Raw genomic sequence first — 13,434 nt, 5'->3', positions numbered from 1 at the left:
ATTCCATGCTCATGGATCGGAAGAATTAACATAGTTAAAATGTCCATGCTACCCAGAGCAATCTACACTTTCAATGCCATCCCGATCAAAATACTGAGGACATTTTTCAAAGAACTGGAACAAATAGTCCTTAAATTTGTATGGAAACAGAAAAGGCCCCGAATCGCCAAGGAACTGTTGAAAAGGAAAAACAAAGCTGGGGGCATCACAATGGCGGATTTCGAGCTGTACTACAAAGCTGTGATCACAAAGACAGCACGGTACTGGCACAAAAACAGACACATAGACCAATGGAACAGAATAGAGAGCCCAGAAATGGACCCTCGGCTCTTTGGGCAACTAATCTCTGATAAAGCAGGAAAAAACATCCGGTGGGAAAAAGACAGTCTCTTCAATAAATGGTGCTGGGAAAATTGGACAGCTACATGCAAGAGAATGAAACTTGACCACTCTCTCACACCATACACAAAGATAAACTCCAAATGGATGAAAGACCTCGATGTGAGACAGGAATCCATCAAAATCCTAGAGGAGAACATAGGCAGCAACCTCTACGACATCGGCCAAAGCAACCTTTTTCATGACACATCTCCAAAGGCAAGAGAAACAAAAGATAAAATGAACTTGTGGGACTTCATCAAGATAAAAATCTTCTGCACAGCCAAGGAAACAGTCAAAAAAAGTAAGAGGCAGCCCACGGAATGGGAGAATATATTTGCAAATGATGCTACAGATAAAAGACTGGTATCCAAGATCTACAAAGAACTTCTCAAACTCAATACGTGAGAAACAAATAAACAAATCATAAAATGGGCAGAAGATATGAACAGACACTTTTCCAATGATGACCTACAAATGACTAACAGACACATGAAAAAATGTTCAAAATCATTAGCCATCAGGGAAATTCAAATCAAAACCACACTGAGATACCACCTTACGCCAGTTAGAATGGCAAAAATTGACAGGGCAAGAAACAACAATTGTTGGAGAGGATGTGGAGAAAGGGGATCCCTCCTACATTGTTGGTGGGAATGCAAGTTGGTACAGCCACTCTGGAAAACAGTGTGGAGGTCCCTTAAAAAGTTAAAAATTGAGCTACCCCATGACCCAGCCATTGCACTACGGGGTGTTTACCCCAAAGATACAGACGTAGTGAAGAGAAGGGCCATATGCACCCCAATGTTCATAGGAGCATTGTGCACAATAGCCAAATCGTGAAAGGAACTGAGATGCCCTTCAACAGATGAGTGGATTAAGAAGTTGTGGTCCATATATACAATGGAATATTACTCAGCTATCAGAAAGAACGAGTTCTCAACATTTGCTGCAACATGGACAGCACTGAAGGAGATAATGCTAAGTGAAATAAGTCAAGCAGAGAAAGACAACTATCATATGATTTCTCTCATCTATGGAACATAAGAACTAGGAAGATGGGTAGGGGAAGAAAGGGATAAAGAAAGGGGGTAATCAGAAGGGGGAATGAAGCATGAGAGACTATGGACTCTGAGAAACAAACTGAGGGCTTCAGAGGGGAGGTGGGTGAGGTAATGGGATAGACGGGTGATGGGTAGTAAGGAGAGCACGTATGCATGGTGCACTGGGTGTTATACGCAACTAATGAATCATCGAACTTTACATCAGAAACTAGGGATGTCCTGTATGGTGACTAACATAATATAATAAAAAAACATTAAAATAAAATTTAAAAAAAAAGAATGGCTAAAATATAAAATAATGACAGCACCAAATGCTGACAAGCCTGTTGAGAAACTTGATCACCCATATGTTGCTGGTGGAAATGTAAAACAGGACAGCCACTACAGAAAAATTAAATGGATTATTTTAAAATGAAACAAGTAACCATTATATGACTCAGTGGTTGCAAATTTGTGTATTTATTTATCCCAGAGGAATGAAAATTATATTCATGCAAAAACCTATACATGAATGTTCAAAGCAGCTTTCTTTGTAAAGCCAAAACCTGCAAACAGCCTAAATGCCTCTCTATGAGTGAATCATTAAACAAACCACATACATATGTGATACCACTCATTTGTTTGCTTCAATTCTATCCCTCTTTTGAAATGTCTATTTTTGATTAGGTTATCCTTTGTTAAACCATGAACCACTAGCAGACTACCCATATGAATCTCTGCTTGGCAAAACTAACGAAAAGTTATAAAATAAAGGTCAAAAGCAGATAAAATCTTATTTTAAAATGTTTATACTATTATTCCACTGTCAAATTTAACTCCTCCAAGTGTTCTCTTAAATTCAAATTTTATTTCAACACAACTTCGTGACCCACTATGGGAATCCAGGGAAAAGTCATTTTATTTTATTTTTTAAGTTAATGATCTTTTTATTGAAGAAAAAAAAAAGACTAGCATCTACAACTTGGAATGGTCATAAATTGCAATTTCTTGACCTGCAGTGTTGATGGTTGTGCTGAAGTCCACAGCCACAGCCTACTCTGCTGGCTCCAAGTCATGGTTCAGAAGGTTTTAAAAACAGAGAGTCCCAAGATGCTCCCTTGTTAAAGGTTTCTTTTTAAAAATTGTGTGTGAATGGTGACAGCCTGACACACATTTCACTCTGGTAAAACACAGACAACGCTAAACCAACACACGCAGGATGTCACCAGGATGTGTGTCACCATCACCAGGGATCAGGACACACAGAAGTACAAGAGGGCTAGCCTGCTAAGTGGGGCCACATCTAGACAGTTTATCCTTCACTCATCTTTCTGTACAGCATCCTGAGGCAAAACAATTTTAAATGTTTGTTTTCAGTAAACCAGCTATGACAATACATATTAACAAACTGGACTAGACCCCCCTTTTGAATAGATTTCAAATTTGTTTTTTTCATTTTTCATTTTTAATACAAATGTCTGACTGTGCTCAATTGTTAAGCTGCACGGATGAAAAACTGGCAAGCCCAAATAGTGTATTAATCATTAGCAAATGGAACTGCAAGGAGTTCACTAAGAGCTTCCTTATCATTAAGGTAGTACAAGTGTTTATATATAAAACTGACATGTAGCTTGATCTTTTGGGGGCAGGACCACCAACCAATACATGCAAATTGTGTGTGGACAGAAGGCACTTCTGACATTCAGTTTTGCTTTATAGAAAGAGAATGAATAAATGAGCTTTTTTGCAAGAGGTGAGTAAAAGATTCAACATGATTCTTCTGGGGGGGCAAAGGAGTTGAAAGTAGGTATTCATTTTACAGTCATCATCTGTATGAATTCTTCAAAGGTGACCCATCCATCTCCATCAATATCTGCTTCTCTGATCATTTCATCTTCTTCAACTGTTTGTGTTTCTCCTAAGTTTGTCATGACATGACATAGTTTTGCTACGCTGATGTAACCATTCCCATCCTTGTCAAAGACTCAGAATGCTTCACAAATTTCTTCTTCACTGACTGTATCTTTCATTTTTCTAGCCATCAGAGTCAAAAATTCTGAGAAGTGAATGGTGCCATTACCAACAGCATCCACCTCATTGATCATATCCTGCAATTAGGCTTCTGCTGCCTTCTGACTCAGTGACCTCATGACAGTTCCAACCTCCTCTGTTGTGATGGTGCCATCCCCATCTTTGTCAAATAGAGAAAAAGCTTCCTTGAACTCAGCAATCTGTTCTTCGGTCAGCTGATCAGCCATGGTGCTAGCAAAGGAAGGAAGAGCAGAGCCCACAAGGGTGGCTCTACCAGCGCAGAGGCTGTGAGGGCAGGGGTACCTCCACTGGTTGCTGCTGCTGCGGCGGCAGCACAGTGTGCACTCAGCCCCGTACCCCTGCCACTGCCCAACTCCAGGGAAAGGTCATTTTAAAGCATATACATCGCATAACATTAGGAAAAATAGTCAATACAGGACCCACGACTTTCTGCAAAATTTTATCAAATCCAGGTCAAAAGTTACTAGAAACCAGGCCTAGAATTGGTGTTTTCTTGCCGTTTAAAGAGACTACTTTAATAGGAAAAGAAGTTTTATCTGCATTTTCTTTTACAGATTTGAACTCAACTGTGTTTTACCTTCTCCAAAGGAAGCAGTATTTCAGATATAATTTTCCCTTTTCCAGAACTGTTTTTCTAATTTTAAGAAAAGTGAGCATTTTGGGGTACCAGGCAGGCTCAGTCAGTAGAGCATGCAAATCTTGATCTCAGGATTGTGAGTTCTAGCTCCATATTGGGTGTAGAGTTTACTTTAAAAAGTAAATAAATAAAATCTTAAAAAGAAAGAAAGAAAAGTGAGCATTTTATAAATAAGTCACTGTGAAGGTATAAAATATAACCATTTGCTACCCTCTAGTGGAACTACTAAGTTTTGCACAGAAACATTTTTGGCTTTAACGGATCATTCTACTTGATTACCTTTGATTCTTCTTGGTTTCGTCAACCTGTGGCTGTAAAAGTAAAATTTCTTGATATTTGATACAAAATTCTTAAAATACAAGGATCAAGCATAAGGGAGAAGATAGAGAGGAAAAGTCTTCTGAAGACACATCATTGCACTGTTTCTCATTTAAAGTTATAAAACAAAAACTATTTTGGTAGTCATCTATAAACCGATCCAAGGAAAGAGTCATGAACCATACTCCACCTAAATCTGTGCTGAGAAGACATGGTTTTCATGCAAATTGGCATTGTATCCTCAATCCCAGCTTGCTCCTAGTCTATATACTATGTCTTTTTATTGCCAGACATTTCTCTAGTGTGCTTAGGTCATGCAAAGCATGTCAAACATGTATGGTCATATTAATTACATCCTTCTTGAACGTGGAAAAGAAGTCCGGGTGGAAAACTGAGAAACCGAATTACAAATGTGCCATATGGTCACTGATAGGAAGACAATGTATAGGAAACACTATGTTCCACAGCACTGATTATTTTGCTTTGGCTACATTACAGTTATTCCAGAGTACAGGAGGCCTTTATCAGTATCCCTTCCTATGCTCTCAGTAGTCACAATTACACAGATGAGCCCCCTACCTGAAGCACGTATGATTCTCTGCCTGAGATCTTTCTTAGCTAAGGTTTCCTTCAGCAAGTTTACATACTACGAGAACACTATATTGGAGAAGTGTACATATTGTGAAATGAGCATTTAGTCATATTTCTGGCACCAGGATTTATTTTTCCAATCATCATGGTGTCCTTCAGTCTGGGCACAGAATATTACGTGGCATCTACCACATCATGGAGTCAGGCAAAGGTTTATAATGACAAGACAGACTCCCAAACTTCATAGGATAATTTCATTCCAATAGTACAAAAATCATTTTGGGGGTCCTCCTCCATGTCAATCCTCCCATCCCCAGGAAACACACCAAAAAAATTACGAGAGATGTCCCTGGTGCCGTCTTGACCAGAGCCCTATCTCCTTTGGTGTTCTACAATGAACACTACCTCCAAACAGCTTTGAACTGAACTCACAATATCCCAAGTAACATAAGGTTTAAATTTCCAATTAAATAACTGGGACAAGAGAAAGAAGAAAAAAATACAAGGAAACTACTACTGTAACAAGACTGACCCTTCAGACTAGTCTGTCCTTGAGGACTTGATGTCAGCTAATAGAGAGGGAGCAACTCCAGTAATTCTCTACTTTAATACACTCCAAATTTGGTTAGAATACTATTGGGGAAGTAGCCTCTGCATGACCTATTGTCCCCCCACCCTAGGACTGTCCAAGAAGTGTCCTGGCCCTGGAACATTCCCCTAAATGGAAGTTAGATGCTGAGCTATCACTTGACCCAGATTATTCCCAGAAAGAAACCTCTTTCCTAAAGGATTCTCCCCTGCCCTGGATAAACCATGAACTTATTGTATTGTTTAAGTATGTGTGTCATATGGCATCTGGCCTGCCCTATCAATGTATCTGCTCCCTCCACTCCCACCAGCAGGAAGGGAATGGGGTCTTCACCTGCAGCACAAGAGGGATGTGTACAGTCCATCACCCTGCATCAGTTTTCAGGAGGGACCCACTGGCCACGGCAGACTGGCACACATTACAGATGATGATCTGGTGCCTCCTCTCCTTTCCATGAGTAAAGCATTGTTCTAACCAGTGCCTTGAATGTTAAGTCCTTGGTAACTCACAACCCATTGAAGATGCAGTGGGCCAACGTCTGTGGGCTCCTTCTTCTGGTGGATGACACTGTTATGATCTCTGCCATCCTCCACACAATGGCACACCTTAGTTGGGATTGGTAGCTGGATCTTCCTATTCAACAAATACTAACCCTCTATATGAGGAATAATAAAGCTACCTGAGCAAGAGAAGCCTAGTTATTTATCAACACTCATACTTCCCTTCTTATATAGAATTGGAAGTTTTACCTGACCAATCAGCCAGGGCTCCTGCTACAGACCTCAGCCCCTTCCCCTTATCCTACCGCCTAGGGGCTTAACATGGTGGTGAACAATCCCTGACCATGTAAAGGAAGGGAACACTCAAAGATGGCAAAGTAATGAGACAGCAGCCCAGTAACCACTCCAAAAACCAACAATTTCCACCCAGAATTTTACATAAGACTGAAATGAATAAGAGATGTTAGAGGACAAGAGCCAAATTATGGAAAGAGACCAAACGTCTACTGACTGATGAATGGATAAAGAAGATGTGGTATATATACACAATAGAATATTACTCAGCCACAAAAATGAATGAAGTCTTGCTATCTGCAATGACATGGATGGAGATACACAGTATAATGCTAAATGAAATTAATCAGAGAAAGACAAATACCATATGATTTCACTAATATGTGGAATTTAAGAAACAAAAGAAATGAACATGGGGGAGGAAAGAGAAAAACCAAGAAACAAACTCTTAACTACAGAAAACAAACTGAGGGTTACTGGAGGGGATGTGGGTGGGGGGATGAGTGAAATAGGCGATGGGAATTAAGGAGTGTACTTGTTGTGATGAGCACCAGGTGTTGTATGTAAATGTTGAATCACTAAATTCTACAACTGAAACTAATACTACACTGTATGTTAACTAACTAATTTAAATAAAAACTTGGAAGGAATAAAAGAGGTGTTAGAGCAGGGAGCCAGAAGCAAAGTAAAAGCTCAAGAGAGAAAATGTGGGCAGAGACATCATCTACACACTGGTAAGATTTGGCAAAGAAGGGACTAGAGACAAAAAAGAGTTTAAAGACAGGTCCTTGGAAAACACTAAAATTTAGAGGGTGGCAAGAGAAACGCAAGTCAAAGAAGGGAAAGCCAGAGAAACAGGATGAAAAACTGGAGCACAAAAACCACAGGGTAAAGTCAGCAACAACAACAAAAAACAAAAATGCACAAAACTTGAACAGGCATTTTTCCCAAGAAAGTATGCAAATGACCAAAAAAAATGAGCACATGAAAGATACTCAACATCACTAATCATGAGGGAGATGCAAATCAAAAATACAGTAAGATACCATCTCATACCCATTAAGATGGCTACTAAAAAAAAAAAAACAGAAAATAACAAGTGTTGGCTAGGATGTAGAGAAACTGGAACCCTTGTGCACTACTGGTGGGAATATAAAATGGTATAATTGCTGTGAAAAACAGTATGGCATTTCTTCAAAAAATTTTTTAAAAAGTGTTGCCACATGATCCAGCAATTCCACCTCTGAATATACATACCCAAAATAACTGAAAGCAGACTCTCAAAGAAATATTTGTACACCCATGTTCATAACAGCATTATACACGATAACTAAAATGTAAAAGCAACCCAAGTATCTATGGACAGATGAATGGATAAGCAAAATGTGGTACTGTGTGTGTGTATATATATACATATATACATATACATATATATATATATATATATATATACATATATATATATATATATAATGGAATATTACTCAGCCTTAACAAGGAAGGAAACTCTGACTTACGCTTATGAATGAATCTTGAGGACGTTGTGTTAAGTGAATTAAGCCAGTCGCAAAAAGATAAATAGCGTCCAATTCCATTTATATGAGTTACTTCGACTAGTCAAAATCACAGAAACAAAAAGTAGAATGGTGGTTTCCAGGGAATGGGGGGAAGGGGAAATGAGGAATTCTTGTTTAGTGGGTATAGAGTTTCAGTTTTATAAGAATAAAGTGTCCTGGAGATGGTTGGTGGTGTTGGTAGCATAATAATGTGAATGTACTGAATAGTACACTTAAAAATGATTAAGATGGTAAACTTTAGGGGCACCTGGGTGGCTCAGTCAGTTAAGCATCTGTCTTCGGCTCAGGTCATGATCCCACGGTCCTGGGATCAAGCCCCTCATCAGGCTGCTCAGAGGAAAGCCTGCTTCTCCCTCTCCCTCTGCCTGCTGTTCCCCCTGCTTGTGCACTTCCTCCCTCCCCCCTCCCTCTTACTCTCTCTCTGTCAAATAAGTAAATAAAATCTTTTAAGATCTTTTTTAAAAAAGATGGTAAATTTTATGTTGTGTATTTTACCACAATAAAAAAAAATGGAAAAAAAACCCACAGGGTGGAGGGTCCATCAGTTATAATAAAGAAGAGGAGGCATGAGAAAGACACAGATTTGTCCAATTTTGAGATGTTGGTATAACCACTCCCTGCAGCACTCTGCCTTTTTACAATGCTCCCATTATCTTACCCACACAGTTTGCCCAGATTGTCCTTATGTTGTACATCAATTCCATCCTTATACCTTGAAATACCCTAGAACATCTAACCCCGGCCATGTTGTTCACACTAGGAACACATTAGAAGTTATCATCTCAAATTCATAATCATGACCATCATCATCCCTCCAGACAGGGAAAGAATGACATCCCAGCCAGTTTTCATACATAAATAGAAAAAAAACTACTTTCTCCTTACCCCCATGAAGGCAAGCTAAACAATAACAAAACCGTGGACATGGTGAACAAATTGCCATTTGAATATGCTCCAAAGGATTTGGACAGCCAGGCAGGCATAATGAAGATTGCAGTAGAACGCTCTTCTCTGATCTGATAGCTCACGGTGGAGATAATGATACATGGTGACTTCTCCGCATATGAAAGGATGGCCTTGCAGTCCCAGAAAATCACATCCTGTTAAGTAACTACCTACATAAGGATAAGGCCTGCTCCACAAGCCAAATACCAGCCTGTATCATTTTGATTTTTTCAATATCATCAAAGAAAAAAACACACATCTGGCTAGTGAGGACTACTAGATAGAAACTTCCCAGAAAGAACACTCTCTCCTGCTTTTCCTTCAAAATGTAAATTAAAATGAGAACTCTATTTGAAATCTCTCCTTCCCCTACACAATGTTCACTACATGTATAAATGATAAACTACTAAGTTTATTCATAGCTCCTTAGGGGCTACATTCAAAGTTCAAATGCTCAAATACCCAGGCTAGAACAACCCTCTGTGACTTCCCACTTGATGAACCTGAACTCACACTTCCTTCCATTGGACTCATACTTTTTATACTCAATCTGACATCTGATTGATATAATGAATGAGAAGTTTACAATATGAAGTATTGGGAACTGTACTATGGCTTTATTACCTCATTTCAGCTTCAGCACACAGGGAGGGTCATGAAATATCTACAGTGTAAACGTGAAGAAATCTAGGCTCAGAGAGATTAAATGCCTCTCCCAAGGCTACAGTTTCAAGAAGTGGCAGAGCTCAGACTAGAACCTATGGTGTCACTCCAAAACTCATGCTCTTATATAGGAAGAGGATGTTTCACACCAGATTTAACTGCCACCCCCATTGCCTTGTGAGTTAGTAAATCTCTCTGAGGGTAACCCTAAGGCCACAGCATGACCACTACCACTTGATGGGATTGTAGAGCACTCCAAGAGGAGTGTTTGAAATATGTAAAGTGGTTAAAGAAATACACTTGCAGTGCTCACAATTAGATTTGGTGCATGAGGGTACTGGCGGTCAGATACATTCCTGAAAGGCTGCACTGAACAGGACATCGAAAGCAGCATGTCTTCTAAGATAAGAGGTCTGGGAGACATCACATAGAACAAAACAATATGCCCAGTACAGCCACATCCTATCACAGTGCTATAAAGTAAGTTAGTTGAATGGAGGACCAAATTTTTAGCAAGAGTTGTCAACATGCTAGGTATTTTCTCTCCCACAAGACTAGACCTTTGTACTCATTCCAAAAAAGACACAACTAAACATTCTACTTAAATGGGAGGTGATCTTCTGGGGGAACTGCCACATTTAGAGCCCACACTAACTTTCTTAAACATGTGTTCCATTGGAAGCTAAGCATCAGTTGTCCAGTTGTCCTTTTCAGTTTCTTTATGGATCAATGCCATCTTTTTTTATTATTATTTTTAATAATATTTTTTATTATATTATGTTAGTCACCATACAGTACATCCCTAGTTTTTGATGTAAAGTTCCATGATGGGTATTAAGGAGAGCACGTATTGCATGGTGCACTGGGTGTTATATGCAAGTAATGAATCATGGATCAATGCCATCTTTTAATGGCACCTGTTGCAAGGCAAAAATATGCAGCATGAATGGTCCATAGAATATCCCAAATATCTGCCAACTGCTGGGTGGTTTTGGTTATGACAGCAGCACCATTTATGTCACTTATGTGCTCAGTGAATCCAAATATAAAACACAGTCCAAACAAGAGTCCTTAACTATTGCTCCTATTTGTTATGTGAACAAAACTGGCAGGGCCATACTCAGAAAAAGGATCCACTATAGTGCATGCCCAGTGGCAACCTTGAGGAGAGGGTAGAGCACCACATCTAGCACTTCAGACTTTGGAAACCAGAGATTCCCTCTATATTCAACTGTGCAGCTGGCACTCTACACACATTTCCAAAGCTCCTTGGTCTGATATGCTGGAGTCGATAGGTCTTGTTTGGGGACCAGGTCCCAAATTCCAGATGAATAACCATGCCTTGATTCAGTCTATCTAGGTGAACATGAAGTACGAGCAATTCATTGGTTTCACTGATTTTCATCTGCAAATGACCCCTATCCATGGGTATGCACATGGGACACATAAAGACGGTGTATGTGTTTTGCAGTCTGCTGATAATGTTTCTCTCCACAGAGGCTGAGTCGGAATCAGCCAGTCATTCACCTAACAGAAGCCAGTTCATACTACCACCCCGAGGGTCCCTGCACAGGAGTCAATCAAATGTAACAAGGTGCATTTGGGGGTTTTTTTTCCAGGACAAGAAACACAGTCCATTTCTCCACTCATTGAGCAGAATGCCCTTCCCCATGCACAAATGCAGTTTTTATTGGCATAGTACCCATAGCCCACTGGAAGACATGTGCCTTTAACTTAGCTGAACCAGACGCAGGCATCCTCATAAACCTGGGTGTAATAAGGCTGCAAGAGACGCTGGCACATTCCATACATATCAGACAACCAAATCTGGAGGGTAAGCGGGCACAGGTTCCTACCTCTGAGACACCATTAATGCCTTGTTTATTTCTTCCCTGGATATACCACTCCCACTTCAAAATGCATGTTTCTTGGGAAATACCCAATTCGTTCATGTTTTCATTTGGGACCCATCCCATAATAAAGAAGTAAGTAAGTTGCAACACTTGTTCTTGCTTTGTTACTCTCATCATGTCCACTAACACCACTAACAAGCCAGAAATAGTCTCTGAAACAGGGTATATCAAGTGGTGGTTTCAGGTTAGCATCAAAACAAGGCTCAAAGGGTGGCACTGGCTAGTGGATACATCGTTTTGACACTGGTTCCATTTTCAAAAATGTCAGTTGATAACAATTTCACTCCAAAGATGCTTCATGGGTAATTTGCCCAAGTAAAAATGTGGTCTGCACAGCTTGTTGGAATGTTTTTAAATCACATTCTTGGTCAATGTGGATGTCTTCTGAATAATCTTATGTAACAGGATGAACAGGAGCCACACGTTATATATAAGTGCATCCAAACTGAACAAGCTTACCACGTGCTTTGTGAAATGTGATTTTCTAGATATTCTTAGGCTGATCATTTTTATTTCTTTTTTTTTAATTAGTAAACTTTGTTTTTTAGAGGTTTTAGATTCACAGAAAAAACTGAGTGGAAAGTACAGAGGGTTCCTATACAGCCCCTTTGCTCACACCCTTCTATCAGCGTCTCCCACCAGAGTGGTATAATTATTACAATCAATAAACCTACACTGACATATCATTATCACCTAGTCTGTATTTTACATTAGGGTTCACTTTTGGTTCTGTACATACAGTAAGTTTTGACAAACATATAATAACATTTATGCACCATTACAGTATCAAACAGAATAGTATCACTGCCCTAAAAAATCCTCTGTACTCTTCCTGTTCATACCTTCCTCCCCACTAACTGCATTGGCAACCACTGATACTTTTATTGTCTCCATAGTTTTGTCTTTCCCAGAATGTCATATAAATGGAATCATGCAGTATGTAGACTCTTCAGATTGGCTTCTTTCATCTACCAATATGTGTTTAACTTTCCTCTATGTCTTTTCATGGCTTGATAGCTTATTTCTTTTTAGTGCTGAATAATATTCCATTGTCTGGATGCACCAAAGTTTATTTATCCATTCACATGCTGAAGGACATCTTGGTTTCTTCCAAATTTGGCAACTAAGAATACAGTTAGTTGTTATAAATACCATGTGCACATTTTTGTGTGGACATAAGTTTTCAACAGCTTTGGATAAATACCTAAGAGTGCAATTGCTGGATTTTATGGTAGAAGTATGTTTCATTTTGTAAGAAGCTTCCAACTTGTCTTCCAAAGTGACTGTACCATTTTGCATTCCTACCAGCAATGAATTAGAGTTCCTATTGCTCCACATCTTCATCAGCATTAGACATTGTCCGTGTTCCAGCCTTTGGCCATTCTAAGAGGTATGCAATGTTACCTTACTATTGTTTTAATTTGTAATTCCCTAATGAATTTTGATGTTGAACATTTTTTTCAGATACTTTCTATCTGTATATCTTCCTTTGGTGAAGTATCTGTTCAGATTTTTGCCCATTTTAACAGTGCTGTTCATTTTTTTATTGTTGAATTTTAAGAGTTTTTTTTATATTTTGGATAATAGACCTTTATCTGATGTGTCTATTATAAATATTTTCTCCCATTCTGTGCCTTATTTTCTCGTTTTCTTGACATTCTCTTTCACAGAGCAGGAGATTTTAATTTTACTGAATTGCAGCTTATCAGGTATTCCTTTCATGGATCATAATTTTGGTGTTGTATCTAAAAAGTCATCATCATGGGGCGTCTGGGTGGCTCAGTGGGTTAAATGTCAGACTCTTTTGATTTGGCTCAGGTCATGATCTCAGGGTTGTAAGATTGAGCCCTGCATCAGGCTCTGGGCTGGGCGTGGAGCCTGCTTAAGATTCTCTCTCTGTCCCTCTCCCTCTGCCCCTCTGCTTCTCACCCTCT

At 39.3% G+C, this 13,434-nt stretch overlaps 1 pseudogene; it reads right to left on the bottom strand.

Annotated features, from left to right (window-relative positions):
* Positions 1–3,232: 3,232 nt before the first annotated feature.
* LOC123797239 (calmodulin pseudogene) lies at positions 3,233–3,679 on the bottom strand (annotated as a pseudogene).
* Between the last annotated feature and the right edge of the window lie 9,755 nt (positions 3,680–13,434).

This window comes from Ursus americanus, chromosome X (genome assembly GCF_024610735.1).
Source record: "Ursus americanus isolate L20-20 chromosome X, mUrsAme1.1.p, whole genome shotgun sequence".
Lineage (NCBI taxonomy): Eukaryota > Metazoa > Chordata > Mammalia > Carnivora > Ursidae > Ursus > Ursus americanus.
Note: the sequence above shows the minus strand (reverse complement) of the source record. Positions and strands in the feature narration are given on the sequence as shown.